Raw genomic sequence first — 22,191 nt, forward strand, 5'->3', positions numbered from 1 at the left:
AGGTGGGATATAGAAGAGTTTGGGCAAGAAAAGGCCAGATATTATCATGTTACAGGAGATCAAATTGTGGGTAGGAGACTTTTTATTTCAGAACGGATTCACGAAATTACTAGGTCTTTTTGAACTCTACGAGGTTCATGTTGGGTTGCCCTTAAGGATGAACAGAACATGGAGCAACAATGAACTTTACAGAGATTAGGAAGGCATATGTTTTTCATTATAGGTGGTTGTGAAGGATTGGAAATGCATTTGTATTTCTATATATGCACTGAATGCTTCTAGGGAAAGGGCCACATATTAATTTTTTCTGTAAGGATGCCTTCAAGGATTACACTGCCATATTGGGGGTGACTGGAATGAGGACAAATTCGATAGAAGAAAGGACCGACCGTAAGTCCGGCAAGATGCTTGGTTGAATTGTTGATTGAATGTATAGGCTTTGAGGAAGAAGCTAGGTTGAAGAAGTTTGCATGCAACAACAGATAGACATGAGCATTTTCATTTATCCAGAATTGACAGATTTCAGGTTAAGGGTGGTTGGTGGATGGTGGATGAGGGCATTGTTCAAGGATGAGACAATCATGAACACTTCTGTTTCTAATCACTTTCATAGTGTGCAGTTTTTGGTTGTTTGTCTTGTTTGAGATGGTTAAGCACAAGACCTCCATTAAACTTAATGCTAGCCTACCAAAGAATGACGAATTATGTGTGGGATTCATAAAACGTGGAAAGATGGGCAGAGTGATCTTTCATTGTGAGAGAATTGTAGCATGCACTACAGCCCAGGTGGCCTGTTAGATGAATTTTATAGACACTTTTGGGTTACTCAAGGACGATTCATGTGCTATGGTCAAAGTAGGCATGTTATTAAGGTGAGATGGCAAATGAGGCAAATGCTAGTCGGGGTAAAATTGGTTCCAAAGAAGCCAAATAGGCTTAAGACGAGTGATTGGTATATACGAGGTGTTACATAAATCTATAGCCTCAAATCGAGAGTCGATTATGGTAGGGATTGACCTGGATACATGGACTGAATTATATGAGATTACATTCTCAAGGTATTATATGACATTTGGCTTGGGGAAGTCTCTGGGAATAGTGAGAGCTTCATTTTGTCACTGCATCTTCCATAGCTATGTGGAAGGAGATTTTTGCTAAGGTCAACTAGGTACTGGTATCCATTGGGTTGCAGCCCAGTTATTGAGGTGATTAGGAGGATTTGAAAGACACATGAATGTTATAGAGCAGAAAATAATTTAGGGTAATGTTTTGTCCTTTTGTAACTTTAGTTTAACTTGTTGTACCAAAGGCTGGTAAACAAGCTAATCAATTAGAGAAGCAAATTCTTTCCTAGAATCCTGTAACTACTGATTGACTTTTTGGGCACTCACATATGATTATTTTTAGTCTATATATGTGTGTATACATGTATGCATGTATGTAGATACAATGTTTATGCTTCAGGAAATCCATGATACTCTCTCTCTCTCTCTCTCTCTCTCTCTCTCTCTCTCTCTCTCTTTGACTGAATAATTTCCAATTCTTTTGGGATCAACTTGGGTAGGAGGGCACTCATGCATGTACACATCTATAAATAGATAAGTACAAGTGAAGCTCTTGATAATGTACAGAAGTGACGAAGTGTCCATACTTAAATGCAACACCAGATGCGTATGCATTTATTGCTCATTGTTTGCTTGTTAAAGTCATAAACTAATCCAATACACACTGCAGTGTTGACAATTTCTTACCCTTCCAGTTTGACAGCGTTGAGCAACTGCTCTGTTTTCTTGGAAATTATGAAGTATGAAGAATCTGTGGTTTTAGTGCCATCCTTGATTCCCTTCACAAGGAAGGAAAAGTTTTGAATCATTAGGAATTCTTGAGGTAGGCTTGTGTGGGCTTGATGAGTAATAATGTTAAGCTCGTGTCTAAAGGTCCAAACTGTGCATTCGTACGAATCTTGAACTGTGCTACATGTTCCTTAAAGGGTACAACAAAGTCTTCCACCTCAAGGGTACCTTTAGTCCCCTGTAATACTAATGACATTGCCATATTTTCCAAGAATGAGCAATGAAAAGTCGTTGTTCGTCCATCGTTCCACAAGAAACAAGCACCACACGCCATTATTACTCCTCCATTAAACCTTGCCCCAGGAAGGGCAGTGACACTCACTTGAAGCTCATAAGTAGTTGCCCAGAGAAAAGCTCGAGCACAATACCAAATTAGATCACCAAGCACTCCAAGCGCATCGAGCTCAGGTTGCGCACATATGTCCTCCGTGAAAAAGGATGGAGGCATTGAAATACTGGAGGTGGAATGAATCTGAAACCATAGAAGCAGGAAAGCATTATAGACTTATACCAGTACCATTTCTACCAATCACCCCCCCCCCCCCCCCCGTGCCCCGCACCGCCCACACACCCGTTCCTAGTCCACCCCAAAAACACGTACGCTAGTGCAAATTGTTCTCCATGAATCATTCTGTTTAGGTATGTTATGTCAGACAATCCACTTGACCTACAAGCAATTTCTGCTAAGGCCTGGAAGTACCCAGCTAGCCTAACTTTGGAGAAAGAAAGCCCCAGGTTGATATGAACAGTGGTTAACATCAATATGAGCAATTAAATTTGTTTGTGGTATGGGTAGCCATTTACATTGTATGAGAAGCCATCATAAAGGTATGAGCAGTCAAACATTAGCATCCATTAACAGTAAGTACTAGGCAAATTTATTGCTTCTCGTGGCAAATCAGCCACCAAAATCAACATTGACGATGTCCACCTATAGGGACCTTATCTTCTATATGCATTGCAGTTTAGACAAAAAACACATGAAATATTGAGGAAAAAGAGATTAACTCTTCTTGTGTGGATAGTTTGTACTACTGTATAGACAGTTGTCTTGTTTATTGCAGTCCAGCAAGTCAAGGGCTTGGATAATTCCAAAAAATCCAAAGAAAGGACGACAGGTAGCAAGGATGATGTAGCTATAGCAGATATGGGCTGAGATGTAGACACTTGAGAACTGGATCACCTATCTGTTAATAAGCAATCAAGCAAAAGAAAGAAGGCAATCAACCCTTATAAATGAAAAAGACGTGTGGATTGTTAAGTCTTGGGTTCCATGCATGTTACACCTCAGATTCATCTCAAGTTCATACAGCCTAGAACCTTGAAAACGGGGCAGAAGACCCCTTATATAGGGCTGGGAACCAGCCAACCTTGGGCCAGCACAACTGCCTGGATGGTCGGTTTTGGCCGACCAGGCTGTTGGCCCTTGCCTATAAAACCAGGCCCTTTTGGGCCAATTCAAGCAGGCTAGACAGCCATTTGTCACTGCCATGTCCTATGCTGGCTGGAAGCGGTGCTGGAGGCTGGGAGTTGAGTCCTGAACTGAGGAAGCTGAGTGAGTAAAAAGGGGTGGCAGAAGTCCCCTTATATAGGCTGGGAACCAGCACAACCGACTGGCTGGTTGGTTTTGGCCGACCAAGCTGCTGGCCCTTGCCTATAAAACCAGGCCCTTTGGGCCATTTCAAGCAGGCTAGAGAGCCAGTTGTCACTGGCACTTGGGCTTGACCTTGGTGCATGTGACAACAAGGCTAGGGTAGTCATATAGACAAAACCCCAGGATGGACCCTAATTGGAGTCAAAAGATGTGTGGTGACTAACTCACCCACAAACTCAACCTCTAACTGAGGTTACGGGTAAAAAACCTTAATAAAATGAAAAAGTGTCCCTAGCCCTATTGGCCACTACCTTCGGAAACATAAATATTTCTAACACCCCCCTGCAGTGAATGTGTCACAATGTAAAAGGTAAACATCAATCACCAAATGGATATAAGTTTAAAGCTTTGTGAAAAGCCTCAAACTTTGGACAAGTAATGCTTTGGTGTGGTGCCACATTTTGCTGTGTAGGGCAGGAGACCAAGCTGATGTCCCATGCATGTAGCCGCTCCCTGACATAATGATTATGAATTTCAATGTGTTTTGTATGAGCAAGAAATACAAGATTTTGCACAATGCAATGGCACTATGGCCGTCAGCAAGAATTGGAGTAATTGCAAGCCTCTTGGGTCATTCAATGATGTGATGACTTGGCTTTTTGCAATAATGGCACTTCCTTTTCTTGAAAGGCATTGTGGCATCCTTATTATCTTTCCCACTCGCATGTCCAAAACCACTGCTAGAGGCATGCCTTGGCTGAACTTTCTTTTTGGCCTTATTCTTGGCTGAAAAAGCATGCTCCCCACTACGAGAACATGAAGCCATATTCTTTCACCTTTGCTCCTCCTACAAACAAGAGTGCTACCAACTCTTCAGAAGTGAGACGCTTTTGATTCCCTTGCGTCGAAAGGTTGAGAGATGTCTGAAAAAAAAGTTAAGACTCCAACAAGAGTTCAAAGTAGTGGTAACAAGCTTGAGTCTAGAATGACCTTATCAATATTCAAGAGTTGCTCATGCAAGTCTTGATCCTGGTGACATGGTCCTACATAGAGTCACTCTCATGCATGCACACAATATCAAGCTCTTTGCTCAAATATGAGACTCCCGCCTCAGTACGAGCTTAATACATATTTTCCAAAATATTCTTGGTAGCTTTGGAAGTCCAGCAGGACCTAACATGAGGGATAATAAACCTCTCCACATTAATGAAATCAAAGATAATGCTTGGCCATCATGTGTATTTCACCTCTTTTGCTCAAGATAACACTTGTAGGTGCTTGCACTTGACCAAAACTGGAGCAACGTGTTGTTGCCCTTGCTCTCTCCCCCCCCCCCCCCTACACCACCATTGCGACCCTGAACCCACTTTGGAGGTTTGGCTAACACAAACTGATCCAGCGAGATGGTAACAGCAAGCTTCTTAGCCAAGTGAAAATCCCTCTGAATGGGCTTCATCACCCGTGACATAAACCCATAATTTTTTTGCAACCAAGAGATTCCGCATCATCACCCATGACATAAACCCTTAATTTTTTTGCAACCAAGAGATTCCGCATCATAGAACCTCAGAGAGAATAGTTGGTGCCATCCAAACTATTCTCTTGTGCAAGCATCTAAAAGACATCATTCAAATTCTACTATATGCCATTTCAGCAAAGTTCACGTGTTGTGAGCGCCCTGCTCAAGCAATAGACATCACTTCCAAAGCCAATGCTTGGCAAAGGATGCACCTCAAACCTGCAAGAAAAGTCCCGTGCTAGGATATGTATTGCAATCTCGGAATTCTCTCTAAAAAATCATGCAATGCTTGGCTCAACAAGGTATAAATCCTCTGACAGACACCCCTGACAACAAATCACAAAGCCCAATGTCCTCTCAAGGATGTAAACACATGATGGATGAAGATGGGAACCGACCCGATGCGCAATGAAGGGTGGGAGTGGATTTTGGTTGTATGGTTCAACCAATAGTCTGGGATTCCCCCACTAGGTATTTGCAGTGGGACCCTGGAGAGTGGGAGTGGATTGACGCAGGGCATGAGAGAATAGCATCCCTTTCTTTCGCTACATGGTCAGTAATGCCAAGAGATTCCAACTCAGTAGTAGAGGTTGGAGACCTTCCAGAGTTCCTCATTGGGAGGCATTTTATATCACTGCGGATTTGCAGAGGTGCTTCTGGAGGAGACTCTGGAAATCCCACAGGAATAGAAAGATCACTCTTTTCTTTTGGCTTTCTATCCATGGTGGGATTGCAGTGAACCTTTGGAGATCCAGATTCGGAGCCGACCCTACTTGCCCTCATTGCCTCTCTGCTTTGGAGACAATTCAGCATTGCTTATGGGATTGCAGACAGGCAAGGATGATTTGGATGGGGGTAGCCAGGATTTTCAGTCACTTTGTGCACTTCCCATTCTTTATGACATGGGACTCAATGGCTTGGCTTTCTTTTACTGGGCCCCAGGTCTTTTATGAGGGACATGACTCTTCTCGGGCCATTTCGATTCGATGTCATCAGGTTGAGTCCTGTTCTTTGGATATGGTACCACACCTTCCTTTTGCAGCTGTACATGCCTCTGTGGATACCTCTTGGGAGATACTGGTGAGCATAGCAGCCTGGCATATCTGGAGAGCCAGATGCACAAAGGCATTGGAGGGAACTCAGGTTCATTCCTCACACACATTGGCTAGTATCTGGACAGACACCATACATACTTTGATGGCCGTATGGACGAGCATGTAGGGAGACTCCTGTGCAGCCTCAGCTAGGAGGGCTTCTTTCTTCAGGGAATGGAAGGATTCTCCTTTCTTCTCTAAGACTCTTACAGGGTTTGAGGTGGCACTTTCAACCTCAGCCTTGGTTGTTTTCCACCTCATTTTAAGGGGGTTTATTTATCCTCATGGTTTCATGATGTATTCCGCTTTGAGCTTGCTCTCGCGGGTTTTTTCTCTTACTTAATAGAAGTCTCTTTCTTGAAAAAAAAAAGAGTCCGGGATTCGAGCCTGAAAATAGTAAATATAGAAAATGAGCCTGCAACGACAGAGCTGATGAGCAGGTTGAAAATTGTTCTCAACACAATAGAAGCTCCACCAAATGCTGATTTTTATCACTGTTTTACAGAGACCAGCAAGTGCCACAAACAAATAGAGTATAATGCACCCACCCAATAATAGCCAGTCTAGGCCATATATAGGACCAAAATAGGTCAGGCTTGGAACAGCATTAGGGATCCGCAATAGCCTTTTATAGGTTCAAATCCAATAAATTAATAGACCAATCTGTGAAAGTGGCTGAAAAAGACCAATCTCTATGAATGGAAGTTATAGATCAGTCTATGAATGGCAGTTACAAACTGGTCTGTGAGATGGCAATTACAAGAGACTTCAGGCCAATGAAAGGAGGCCTTTCCCCTCATTCAAATCCATCAGCTTCAGCAATAGCACCAACCTCCCTAGCAGCCAATGCGACAGTACCATCAGCCTCAATGACATCAGTAGCAAAAACGCCTAGTGAAGCCTACAGTCCAGCAGTAGCAACAGGATCAGCCCTCTACAACATCCCTAACAGTCCCTCTAGCCCCTTCATGTCCCATCCTATCATGGGGTAAGTTTCCCTCTAGCCTCTCCAAACAGCCTAAATCATGTGCAGTCTTCTATAACCTCTGCAGGCCTAACCTTAGCAATATAGATAGTAGTTAGCATAACTGCAATCTCCCTGCTGATTTTCTACCTTTCTTTACTCTCTCCCTCTCTCTCTCTAGCTCTCTCTTTCACTCTCTCACTCTACACAGTACTAGGGCCCAGGACAACAGTCGGGCTGGGACCTGCCAAAGGATATTACTTGAGAGAAGGAGTACATAGTTCAGCATAGAGCTGTCTTTACAAATTCAAACGTGAATCCATTTTTACAAGAGCTTCAAGCTCATTCCAAAATGGCAACATGCCACTTATCAAAATCCTATTACATGCCTCTAAGGGCAATTTCTGGGGTCTTCGTAGCACTTGGTCACGCGGGTGGCCTCCGAAATACTTGCTACGCTCCAAATTGCTTGGGTCTTTAGCCCCTGATAGTACCTGCAACAATTAATTAAAGCGCACCACCATGGCACCCATTGATTGTTAGCGCTTTTGCATGCAGATAATAAACTGTGGACTAATCCTAGTCACAGGTGGGCGTCCCCACTGAACAAACAAGCACGCAACATTAAACATTTCTTTGGTTGACCGAGATCAACCCTCTTTATCATGATTAAGGGGCTTTGACCAAGGGTCGAGGTGCCTTAATTATAATCAAGTCTCTCCAACCGAAGTTGGCACGACTCTCCAACCGAAGTTGGCACGACTCTCCAACCGAAGTTGGCACATCTTGATTAACCGTAGTTAACCCTCTTGGCGCATGCAAGTCTCGTTGACCGAAATCAACACTCTCTGACCGTAGTCAGCTCTGTGGTTCTCTGGTTAACCATAGTTAACCCTCTTGGTAATAAACCAAGTCTCCTCGACCGAAATCAGGCTTACTTGACCAAAGTCAAGTATCTTTGACTGTAGTCAATTCTTTGACCATTAAAAGAACTCTTTGACCATAATTAACACATATGAAAACTCTTTAATTATGATCAGATAAATGGTCAACTGTACTTTGACTTAGGATATTTACATTGTGGTGACATCCCCTCGGCTTCTATTCAGTTGATCTCAATTGAAAAGCTTCCTTGTAAACATCCAAAAGCTGTGGATGATCGGACAACATGTCTTCATCCATCCACTTGGCATCCAATGCCATATAATTCTTGAATTTTACAAGGTACTTGTAAAAGTCCTTGTCCTGAGGGCCTTTGCGTACAGTATGGTACACAATCAGCCCTGGCTAAAGGACCTCCTCCAGCTCATCCACTTCTGGTGGATCCTCTGCTATTGGCTCTGTAGGCTCTAGCCCGTGGAATTTCTTTAGAAGACTCACATGGAATGCATTGTGAATCCTCCAATGCTCTGGCAATGCCAACCTGTATGCAACCTCATTTATTCTTTCTGTAACCCTGAAAGGGCCATAATACCTGGAAGATAACTTTGCATACACTTTCTGTTTGCCTTTAAACTTGCAGAGCCTAGCTTTCTTGAACTTCAAAACTACCCAATCCCCTTTCTTGAGATCTAACTGTCTCCTATGTTTATCTGCAGCTCTTTTATGCTTTTCTTGAGACCTTTCAATTGCTATCTGGAGGTCTCTCACAAACTGATTAGGTGCAAAAAGTTCATCTTTGGTCCTTAGGATAGGTGGCAGAATCACCTCCTCAAAGGGGGCTTTTCCTGTAGAGATGTGTACTGTATTATTGTAAGCGAACTCTACCAATGGTAGGTAATTTTCCCAGTATAAACCTTGGTCACACACTAAACCTTGGTAACCCTCGTAGCATATCAGCATATCCAATGCTGTAGAGTTTGCTACTTCACTTTGACCATCTGTTTGGGGATGGAAAGAAGAAGAAAATTAAGATTCGGTCGTCCCCATATTATCAAATAAAGCTCTCCAGAATAGACTGGTCATTCTAGGATCTCGATCACTGACAATAGACTTAGGCATACCATGGTGCTTAAAGATATGTGCCATGAAATGCTTAGCCGTATGATCTGCCTTTATGGTTTTACGAACCGGAACTTGCTTGCTAAATCTATCAATGATAGTCCAAATCCAATCATTCCCTAACTTTGATCTTGGCAAATAAAAAATGCAGTCCATTGCAATACTTTCCCACGGTGCCTAAGGCACGGGAAGAAGCATAAGTAGGCCAGTTGCCTTCCGTCTATCATACTTCACTTTCTGACACGTAAGGCATTCAGTAGCAAACTGATGTATATCTTTTCGCATCCCTGGCCAAAAGAAATACTTCTCTAGTGCTTGAGTTGTTGCTGTAATTCCTCTATGCCCAGCATAGGGAGGTGCATGACATTCCTCTAAAATCTTTTTCCTCATCTCTTGAGTGATGCATAGGCAGTCGACTATCTTTCATTAGATTTCCATCTTTCAGGGAATAGTGACTGGTGGACTGCCCCTCTTACGTTTGCTGTAAAATCTCACAAAAATCTGCATCATTAGCATATTGCTCCCTCATATCTTCCAGATCCTAATGATAAGCAATAGTCACATTGTTGACCTGGGGTCTTCGAGACAAGGCATCTGCCACTCTGTTCCGAACTCCTGGAGTATGGACAATCTCAAAATGGTACATTGACAGCATGTTTGCCCATTTCATATGCTTGTCGAAAAGCTTTGTCTGAGTCAAAAAGTATCTCAAACTTTGGTGATCTGCTTTAACTGTAAAATCTGCACCCAAAAGATAATGCTCCCATGAATGGATGGCATGAATTACAGCCAATAACTCTTTCTCATAGACAAATATCTCTCTGCATCCCGGAGTCTCCTGCTCTCATAAGCCACTACATGACCATTCTGATGCAATGCAGCCCCAACACATTCCCCACAAGCATCACAATCCACATCAAATGGCTGATACAAATCTGGAACTATTAGGATTGGCTCTGTAGTTAGCCTCTCTTTGAGTGTGGTGAAGGCTGTCTTTTGAGGAATTCCCCATCTAAAAGCTGCATTTTTCTTAGTAAGATCGTGGAGTGGAGCGGCTATATCCGCAAAATGCCTGATAAATCTTCTGTAGTAAGAACACAGGCCTAGGAAACTTCGAACTTCATGCACAGTTTTCAGCTCTAGCCATTCCTGAATGGCACGGATCTTTGCCGGATCCATCTATATCCCATATTTGGATATTATATGTCCCAAGTAATGGATTTCTTCCAGGAAGAATTCACTTTTCTTGCTGTTTGCATAGAGCTGATGATTTCTCAGCTCTTAAAATACTATAGCAAGATGTTCCTTGTGCTCTTCTTCGAACTTAGAAAATACAATAATGTCATCAAAGAAGGTACCAGTGAACTGTCTGTAGGGTCGGAAGATATGATCCATCATCCGATTGAAAGTAGCTGGGGCATTTGTCAATCCAAAAGACATCACCAGATATTCATACAACCCAAAAGTAGTACGAAACGCTGTCTTGTGCCCATCCTGAGGCTGTATCCTCACTTGGTGATAGCCACTCTTTAAGTTTATCCTGCTGAAAACTGAACCTCCATTTAACTGATCCAGCACATCATCAATCCTCGGAATAGGGAATATATTCTTGATGGTCATTTTATTCAGTGCGCGGTAATCAAAGCACATACGGAATGAGCCATCTTTCTTCTGTACTAGCAGTACAAGGGAATAAAAAGGAGAAGAACTGGGCTGAATCAGTCCCTTGGACAACAAGTCCTGCACCTGAGTCATAATCTCTTCTCGCTGAGTTGCACTAACTGTAAGAAAACAATACAACGTCTATGCTCAACAGATAACAGGATCTCGTACGCAAGAGAGAAAAGCAGATAGTATGGAGAATCAAAAATTTGATTACTGTAAAACTGATACAATAGATGGCGCTGCCTCCCAACCGTGCGCTCCTGTGAGAGAAGCTTCGATGGCATGCTGGAAACAGTAGAGGACGGAGGCTGGATGCTAAGGAATCAGGGTTGCTGTAGCCAGTGATGAAATGGGCTTCACGGGCTTGCTCTTATATAGCCACCAGTCGTAGTCGGTTAGGCTCAATTGGGTGACCGACCCAGTTCGCCCAAAACAGTCGACTGGGGGTCGGAGGCTACCAACTACACGATAGAAGCGGTGCACGAAATAGAGCAAGTGACCTACGATTTCCGTTTGGCCCAGAGCCATCCAGGATCATTTGGGGCTTCAAACGGGCCCCGCGATCTCGAGGAGAGGCACAGGAAGGAGAGCTCATGGGAGTACGGGGTGAGGAAACCTTCCAAGGAGGAGAGGCTCGGGTAGCAACATTGGCCTCCCTCACCTCATCCTCTTGGAAATAGGGAAGCGAGAGAGCTTAGGGACCAAGCTCTGATACCATGTTAGAAATGGAGCATGAGCAAGTGAGCAAATGAGAGCAATAACGAGTTGATTTCATTCATGAGTAGAGTTACATATAGTGGAATGCCCTTGAGTAGGTGGCTCCAGATCCATGATTATCTCCCTAATTGTCTCCATTAGTAACACCCCCAAGTTTTCCATCAAATTGGCCACCAAGTCCCTAACTTCTCTCAATCACACCTAGATGGGTGACACCTAACTGATGAGTCACCTGACACACCTACCATGGTGGTCACTAGCACTCACAACATGTCCTACACAAGCACTAGCCCACTAGCACACACACACACCACATGACCATGTCCATAAGTGTCCCCTAAACATCAATTTATCCAACATATGCATGGTCCAAAATGAGAAAATGTCCATGGCCAACCATACTATATATGTCCAATTTTTATGAAAATTTGCAAGTGTACAAGCCTAGTTCATTTGGAGGTTTTTGCAAAGTTTCATGACTATTGTATACATAGAGGTAAGGTGTACACACTTGATGCAAAATTCTTAGCAATTAGGCACCATGCATAGTTGAAAATGAGAAAATGTGCATGTCCCTGAGACAAGTCACGTCTAATCCTTATGAAACTCTGTAAGTATAAGGGCATATGTCATTTGAAAGACTTTATACAAGTTATGCCTATGAAACTTTACAAGTTTAAGGACCTATTTTATTTTTTAAGTCTTTGCAAAATCTTCATGACCATTGAACAACAAAAGGAATGGTATAAGCATATAATTCCACAACTTTTTGACAAATATGTGCCATGCATGATCAAAAATGAGAAAATGTACGTGTCCCTTCGTACAAGTCATGTTTGATGATGCTGATGAATCTTTGCAAGTATAAGGGCCTATTTCATTTGAGAGCCTTTGCAAATTTTTGATTTGACACATAGAGGTATGGTATAAGAATACCAAAGCACAAGTTTTTGGCTATTAGCCACCATGCATGGTCGAAAATGAGGAATTGCACACTTCCACCATATAAGTGATGTCCAATCCTTATAAAACTTTGTAAGAGTATAAGAGCCTATGTAATTTGAATATCCCTTATGGTATAAGCAACCAATGCACAATTTCTTGGGAATTATGCACCATGCATGGTAAAAAATGAGGAAATGTACATTTCTACCATACAAGTGATGTTATATCCTTAGAAAACTTTGAGAGTATAAGGGCCTTACTCATTTTACTTTCATTGCAAAGCTCCATGACCATTGGACACATAGAGATATGCACAAAATGGATGCACAAGCTTTGGTAATATGCACCATGGATGGTAGAAAATTAGAAAATTTTGATGTAAAATCAAACAAGTGACATTCAATCTATTAAACTTTACAAGTATAAGATCTTGTGTCATGTGAAGGTCTTTAAAAAGTTTCATGACTATCAACATAGTGTACATACATGGCAAATGCAAGTGACTCTTCAAGTATCCTCTGCAATTGCCCTTGTGGACAGTGCAAATTCCCTTGTGGCAGTCTTCAAATCTATCAAAGAGCTTGTGCATTTGATACCTCATCTTGTCATTTGCGGCAATGTCCTTGATATGTACAAAAGTCTTACTGTTGACAACTTTTGGTCCATCAACTATCAGCTTGTTGAAGGATTCATACACCTCTCCAAGAAATTCCTTGTGCTATGTCAGAAGAGACCGGAAATCCATCTCCTTATTGAACATCTCATGGTATTTGTGATACTGCATTTGGCATTCTGACTTTTGTAGAAATTCAAAGAGCTGTATTTGGGGTGACTTGTCTTCCTCCTTCTCCTTTCCCTTAGCAACTAATTGTCCACCTTTGTTTGAACGCTTCATTCGCTTTCTTCTCTTGACTACATCATATAGAATTAAATTTAAGTCCTGCACATATAGCTAAAAAGAAACAGAAGCACTCAAAAAGAAAATCTTACCAGGAGATTCCTCCTCCCTTACAGCATAAGCTGAGAGGTCAATGGTCTTCCTGACTGGTCTTGCTGCATCACCTAAATGGTTTGCTCCTCCTCTTTGAAAGTTTAGATAAACGCGATATGAGTGTCTTTCTAGTTAAATACATTGAAATCATGTTTTCTAGCAAAACATTCTATTGATGCAAATAAACTTCTAGCAATAGAAACATGATTTGCTCATAAACGCGATATGGGGTAATCCTAAGCTATATAAGGCTCAAATCGCATTTTTAAGAAAACCCCTTGGCCACACAGTATTAATCTCCAGGCTCCATATAAAACATCAGGTCCATACAAATTCAGGTAAATCTTAAAGAAAATAGTCTTGATCATTCAAAAGATGAAGCAAATGCCTAATATCTGATGTAGTGGAATTGGATAGGAAAGGTAGATCAAAATTGTGGTGTATTTAAGTACCTGTATCCTTTCTCTCCATGGCTTTTGCACAAGTGTAGCTAGGCGAGGATGGGGAGACAAGCCAAGGTTCAAGCCAAGGTCTAAAGTGTCATCTAGATGAAAATGAGGAAGAAGATAAGGATGAACATGAGGAAGAAGATGAAGATCAAAACTACTGAATGGATGGAGAAAAGTGAAGATAAGAGGAGATGGCACAGATATCTATGCAAGTCACACTTGTCAGCCACACATGCCAAAAATGATCTTCAAGGTACTTGTGAGTTAAGTATCTAATGATTTCATGCACCTATTTTTAGACCAAGCCGCCATACTTAATTATCCCCTTTGTCATCTCCATCTTGAGTTTCATCTTCCTCCCTACAGGCTTGTGCTATCCAACCTCACCAGCTCTATCACACTGACCCAATACAGCTCCAACTCCATCACCTAGACCCACTACGGCTCTAGCTCAACCCATCAAGCTGACACCCATCAAACTATCACCCAAAACCTCAACAGCTCTATCACACTGACCCACTACAACTCTAGCTCAACCCACTTTGGACCCACAACCTCACCCCATAAATCCAAGTATTAAACTATCACCCACAGCCTCACTAGCTCTATCATACTGACCCACTACAGCTCAAGATCCATGACCCAAACCCACTACAGCTCAACCCCATCAAGCTGACAACCATCAAGTTGTCACCCATCAAGCTCTTGTTATCTACATACTAATAAGGTTAGTACTTTTTGTAAACTGGTCTTTCTCTATGCATTCTATAGACTCTTGCACACCCATTTGGTCAAAAACGCGATATTATAGTTTGTTCAAGAAAACTGCTCCAAATCGCGTTTTTTACCAAATACTAGCACACATAGCATGTTTTGTCCATAGACGCGATTCAGGTGCAGTCTAGGGGGGGGATGATGGCAATGATGCAAATAAGGATGTGGTGTAGGGATGGAGAAAAGTGTAGATCAAAACTGCTAGAGGGATGGAGAAAAGTAGATAAGAGGAAATGGCACAGTTTTGAATGCATGTCACATCGGTCTTGTCAGCCACACGTGCGGAAAATGGTCTTCTAGGTATGCATGCATTTCTTGCACACTGCCACTAAGTAGAGTTACCCTTCTCTTTTCATCTCTATCTCTAGTTTCAACGCACCTCCAACCTCACCAACTCACCACCTCCATCACGGAGTCCCATTACAACTCCAGTTCCAACCTCACTAGCTCACCACCTCCATCACAGAGTCCCACTGTAGCTCTAGCCCCAACCTCCCCAGCTCCATCTCCAACCTCCCCACCTCCAGCACCAACCTCACTAGCTCCAGCTCTATTCTGAACCATCACCTAAACCTATCTGTTATCAAGACACACAAGCCCAGGTAAGCAATCTGTCACCCATCATTGGTTTTTTCCTGTTGTTAAGATGAAATGTCCATTCTCTAGCTTTCTCTCAAAGACACTTTATGAATTGTTTCTATTGAGCACATCTCATCTGCATTCTAGAGTTTAGGAGGATGGTGGGGTCCAACTGATTGACTAGATTATGCTGCAAAGGAATTTGTTCAAAAACACGATTTCAACATTTTCTTTATAGTTTTCCTCCAAATCGTGTTTTCTAGCAAATGTTTTCATGGACTGTTGCTGAAGTATGCAAACGATTATTTGCTCAAAAAGGCAATTTCAACAGTTTGGCTATATCTTTGCACCAAATCACGTTTTCAAGGAAACTCTTGAATGGCTTATTTCCTTGTTATGTTTGGGTTTCTGTTTAGGAGAAGACAACAATAGACTATGGCAAGAACCAAAGCAACAGCCAGAAAGAAAGGCAAGGAACCTGACATTACAGTTGCTGCCACAGCTCCATTCAGATCAAAATCCTCAAAGAAGGGGAAGCCTGTGCACATGCTAGCAAGGAACAGGAAGAAGAGAGTGAGTAGATCTATCTTTATGGAGATCAGGAAGGCTTAGAAAGCCATAGGGTATATAGTACCCATGGCACCATTCCAAAGGCTTGTGAGGGCAATATGCATCAACTGGCATGTGGACTTTAGGTGGCAAAGGATTCCACTGCTTGCTCTCCAAGAAGCTGCTAAAGAGTGGCTTATAGAGTTTTTCCAAGACACCATGATGGTGGCAGCACATGCACATAGGGTGACTATCATGAAGAAAGACATCCAACAAAATATCTTTAAAGATTGTGAATGATGACCTGACATGAGATTTGATAAAGGATCGTTAGCACAGAAAGAAAAACATGTCACTTGCACAATCACGCTTGCAGCTCTATAGTAAGTATATCTTTCTAGGTCAATTGTGTTTATGTCTTTGTAGCATTCACTTTTTCATAGGCTAAGTGAAGTAGTTTTTTGTAGTGTTTAAAGAGTCAGATCCACCAGAGCCTTCAGCACTCTGTGTATATAGTTGATCCAGCTATATCTTTCAAGTTGAAGGATAATAAGACATCAACCAAAAGCATCTCCAAGTGGTTTCGTTTTTGCAATTTGGATGTGGTTGATATGATTCTCCTCCCATATTGTTCAGAGTATGTTCCCTGACCTTTTCCACTACTACCCTCTATTGACAAAATCCTGATATGCTCAAATTGTATTTACAACCTCTTGGTCTAATCCCCTCATGTTTGATGTTTTTCTTGCAGCAATCACTAGAGTTTGGTGTGTATAGACATACAACAAAAGTTATGCTATACCTTCAACTCCTTAAAAGGCACCCACCAGGATTTAGAATTGTAAGTCAGTCATTCCCCATAGTTTTGCTATAAAACGGGATTTCGAGGTTTTCTCTTGAAAAGTCAGCCATATCGCTTTTACATGTAGAAGTATGAAATTTATATTTTGTTGCCCTTCATTCCCATTGCAGTTGTCTCAAAAGACTAATGGATGCACTAGACCTCCGTGATCCAAATTTAAGGATGTTAGATCCAACTCAACCAATGCAATTGCAGGTACAGTAATCATTGTCATTTATCTTTATCTCTCTCTTATTTTTGCACTCTTCATTGTCCAATATACATCTTAGCTTTCTATTTTGATAAAACAAACACCACAATAGAAGGATCCTTTCTCTTATGGATGGAGGACTCTAATAAGTTCAAAATATATGATGGACACATACTTTTCAGAGATACAACCTGAATTTTTCAACACTTTTATTGCATACTGTTTAAGAAGTTCTAAATTCAATGAATTGATACAAAAAAGATTGAAAACATTCTTTCTTTTTATTACAAATGAAAGAGGATAGTTTTGGCTCTGAATATGTAAATAGTTTCAGAGCAAAGACAATTTTAAGGCTGCTAGAGGTCTCTTCCCCTTGTCCAGCACCAGACCAAACAATGCATATAGGAGAGGGCACAAAATCCATATAGAATATGCATGGATTTCCTTTAAAAACTTATACTTGAAAATTTTCATAAGGATTGAACATCACTTGTATGATGAGACATGTCCATTTTCTCAACTTTGACTAAGCACGATGCATAATTGACAGAAAATTATGCATTGTTATGTTTGATGGTCATAAAACTATGAAAAGACCTTCAAATAAACTAGTCCCTTCTACTCAAAATTTGATACAGATTAAACATCACTTGTATGCTGAGACATGATGCATGTAACTATTAAGTAATTGTGCATCAAATTTTCTTTTACAAAATGTTTGTGTCTACTGGTCATCAAACTTTGCATAGACACTTACATGAATCAAACCCCTGTACTCAAAAAATTTCATAAGGTTTTTACATTACTTCTATGGTGGTACATGCATACACTCTCATTTTTTACCATGCATGGTGCATAATTGCTAAAATAATAGTGCATTGATATGCTTATACCATGTTCGATGGTTAGGAAGATTTCTAGAGACGTTCAAATGATGTAAATCTTCATATGTACAAAGTTTCATAAGCAGTAGACATGGCTTGTATGGTGGGACATGCATATTTCCTCATTCTTGACAATGCATAGTACATAACTAACGAAAAAGTTTCGAATGGATTGGACATGACTTTAATCATGGGACACATAGAGAGTTTCTCATTTTCAAACATAAATGGTGCATAATTGCCAAAAAATCACATGCATCATTATGCTTATACCATATCTCTACTATGCAAAGACCTTCAAACTAGATAGCACCTTATAGTCACAAGTCTTAAGAAGGATCAGACATCACTTATATGGTGAAACATGCATATTTTCTCTTTTTTTCATGAAAAAGACTTCAACCCATGAGAGCAAGCTCAAAGTGGAAATACAACATGTGCATGAAAGTAAGGCCTCAAAAATGGGCCCAAAAAATAATTTCCTCATTTTTTATCATGCATGGTGCAATTGCCATGAAATTTGTGAACTTGTATGCTTATGTCATGAATCTGTGTACCTAATCGTAATGAAATTTTGTAGATACTTCACATGAAGTGGTCTCTTATGCCAAATTTTCATAAGGATTGAACAACACTTTGAGGTTTACTTTGAGTACCATCATAAAAATAGACAAGAAATACTTTGAGTAAACCTTGAGAATTGGGAGATCAATCTGATAGATCCCGAATACACATTCTAAAATACCATCTCCAACAAAATTTTCTTACCAAATCCCATAGAACCTATAGCATTAGCTAGTGAAAAATTCAACGAGATAAATAATTGGATACAAGCTCTCGCTACAATTGACAATTGTAAAACTCGTACTTTTACCTCTTTCCTTGTTACATGCTAAGCTCTATACTAGCAGTGTGAGTTGGAGGAATGTTTTCTATGTCTTCCCCATCTTCATATGTGATTTTCAATTCGGTCTATAATATGTTTTATTTAATGCCAAAAAAAATTGCTATTAAGATAGGAAGCAAACGTATCCATCCTATTGGCATACTTTATCCCTTAGTTGCTACTCTCCTTTGCTATAAAATGCTCCCATATACTTTGCCAAGATTATTCCTCAACCTTTGCTTTGGATTCTTAAAGCTCTACCTTTCTCTTATGGATGGGAAAAGTGTTATCAATCTCTTTGATTCGGATATAGACATGCTCAAGGCTAACATGCTTATAAGGCCTTCCTTTCCTATCACACATACCTCTTTTCTTTTTTAGGTAACAACTTTCTGCTTTTATGTTGTTCCGCACCTAGGTTAAAGCATACTTGAGCTTGCATGTTGTGCTTGTATTCTTTTATCCTAGATACCTCTTTTCAAAACATGCTCAAGGCTAAACATGCATATAAGGCCTTCCTTTCATATCACACATACCTCTTTTCTTTTTTAGGTAACAACTTTTCGCTTTTATGTTGTTCTATAGCACCTAGGTTAAAACATACTTGAGCTTGCACATTGTGCTTGTCTTCTTTTATCCTAGATAGTCTCAAGAAACGTGCATGCATATGTGTATTCACCAATTGTCATAGCTTATTATTTTACGCCGCCAACAATTGGCATTGAAGAGGATCAAGATCCAAACTTTATTCTATACTAATCAGCTACATAAAGTACATAATCAAATGGATAGGTAAAGCATCAGTGAAAGCACCTGCATGAGCTAAAGGATAAATACCCTTTCCTATCGGAAAAGCATCAAAGACTAAAATAAGTTAGCTAGCTTGTTTGCAGCTAGTTAGGATATGTAAATCTTTCAGACAAGGGGAGTTTGATGCAAGAGCATATATGCTCTTTGGCTCCATGGTGCAAACAGTAATTCGAGAGCCTCTCCTTTAAGAGAGACAAGTTGTCCAAATCAAGCTTGAAGCTATTCCTTCTTCTTCCATTTCATTGCGATTATGAATACAGTCCATGGACTTGTATAGCATCCCCTATGTAGACTCTCTTTCGAGTCCTACGTTGAGGAGTTTAGTGCTACGTGAGTCTGTGTGTGAGAGAGAGAGATCTTTACAAGTTCTTTAGTGGATGTGTGTGTGGTGTAAGATTGCTTTAGATTACACTTAAGTGATGTGAGCGGCTACAGCCACACAATGCAATAGAGGGATCACACATAGTGTGATAGAGGGAGGATCGATTTTCCCACTTTAGTGATTGATCTCATTGAAGCGTTTTAGCAAGTCATTTCTAAAGGCAAGGCAAGGTTTCAACCCAAGCTAGAACACCTATCGATTCTCTAGGGAAGAGAACTAAAGGTCGAATTGCAAGCAACTTGAAATATTCTTCATTGTACAAGCTCTATTTGGGAGATCACTTGGTGGGAACTTGGTCTCCATTAGACAGAAAGTTACTCTACATATAGACAGAAAGTTTGTCAAGTTTGATGCCATATGGAGGTGATTTAGGTGAGTTATGCATGTCTCTATGGTTCGGGCCAATCACAGTAAATAACCCCTAAAAGCGTTATTTTTCATACAATGTCTCAAAAGAGGTTCATAAGGGACTATACACTGGTTGAGTTTAGGTTACGATTGACCATTGACCCAAATCAGTGATGTGATTGATCGTTGACCAAAACTAACAAAGTGGTTGACTGGTAGTCCAAACAAGCACGGTGGTCAAACCAACATAGTTGTTTGAACAAGCACGATGGTTAATCAAGCAATTTCAGGTCCACAATGCAAAAGGAGCATGGGGCTTTTGTGAGGGACAATGTGAACAATGATGTTCTTGAGTGCCTTTCATAGGAGGAGGAAGTCTTCAAGAGAATCACCGATGATATTCAAGGAGGAACTCTTCGAGAGAATCATGTCATTTGAGTTTTGTGGACCAGATGTAATTGACAAAATCATGGATGGTCCTATCTAGGATGGTTGGTTGTGACTACTTTTGCATGTATGATCTCTTTAAAGAGGTATAGCAGAATCTTGAGGAGAAAAATCTCAAGCATCAAAAGCATGCTGATAAAAGAAAAAGTAGGGCAAACAATTTGAGCAAGGTGATCTCATACGGGTGTATATCAGCAAGGAAAACTACACCATTTAGAGTATTGAAAATGATATGCCCAAATGCGTGTAAGCTGGAAAATTAGTCCCATATTCAATGTAGCAGACGTGTTTCAACGACCATGAGGAGAAAGAACTTAATAATGACTTGCAAGTTGGTCAAGCACATGAAGAAGAAAACCAACATGGCAGTCCTTCAATAAGTAAAGATAAATAGCCCTCAACATCAATGAATGTGCTTGAAGAGGATGAAGAAGATGAGGAGAAAAGATTACACAAATGCACACACGTGCATGCACATGCATGAACAGGCGCACACACGTAATTAGATAAAGTACTTAATCAAAAGAATGGATAAAGACATCAATGAAGGCACTTGGGTGTTCAAAGAGGAGTTGAAGAATTAAAAATAGCCTTTCCTATGGATAAAGCATCAAAGGAGAAAGAACACAGCTAGGTTGAGAAAAACCAGCTAGCTTATTTGCAATAATCCATCTCCAATCAGGAGATTGGAATGTTTCAAACAAGGAGAGTTTGATGCAAGAGCATATATGCTCAAGGCAAGCACACTGGTGCTTGGTGGTAAACAAGAGATTAATGAAACCACTAACCTCATGAAGTGGAAGGACATGTGGCATGCCCAGTTGTATCGTAGAAAAAAAGATGGACAGAGTTTATGCGTGACATTTATTTATGGCGACAAGTGGCCCATCTGAAACTTCTTAGTCCTCTCTATATGCTTACCCTATAGAAAACTTGTTGATTTAAAGTCGGAAATGTTACATGCAACCATAGGATAATAATTCAAAAATAGTCTTAATGGTGACAAAGCCTTGCGTATATTTTTCAATGTAGAAACTAATAAAGATTCAACTTGCCATGGCCCAACTCGATTTGTTCACCCACTTTATATCCCTAACTTATAGGAAATTGTAGGTACATGGGGTGCAAACCACACTAACAATACATGGTAACGATTTTACACTATCAAACAAAGGTGATTATAAGGACCCATGTAACACAGCACATGCATATTATAAAAAGACAAGTTTTTCTTTGATCTTGTGGAAATTTGAAGGAGGTGGGATATAGAAGAGTTTGGGCAAGAAAAGGCTAGATATTATCATGTTACAGGAGATCAAATTGTGGGAAAGAGAAACTTTTTATTTTCGAACGGATTCTCAAAATTACTAGGTCTTTTTGAACTCTATGAGGTTCATGTTGGGTTGCCCTTAAGGATAAACAAAACATGGAGCAACAATGAACTTTACCGAGATTAGGAAGGCATATGTGTTTCATTAGATGTGGTTGTGAAGGATTGGAAATGCATTTGTATTTCTATACATGCACCGAATGCTTCTAGGAAAAGGGCCACATTGCAATTTTTTCTAAAGGATGCCTTCAAGGATTGCACTGCCATATTGGTTGTGACTGAAATGAGGACAAATTCGATAGAAGAAAGGACCAACTATAAGTCCGGCAAGATGCTTGGTTGAAATGTTGATTGAATG

The sequence above is a fragment of the Dipteris shenzhenensis genome, chromosome 19 (assembly GCF_047967505.1).
Source record: "Dipteris shenzhenensis isolate YYH24624 ecotype China chromosome 19, Dip_SZ_1.0, whole genome shotgun sequence".
NCBI lineage: Eukaryota > Viridiplantae > Streptophyta > Polypodiopsida > Gleicheniales > Dipteridaceae > Dipteris > Dipteris shenzhenensis.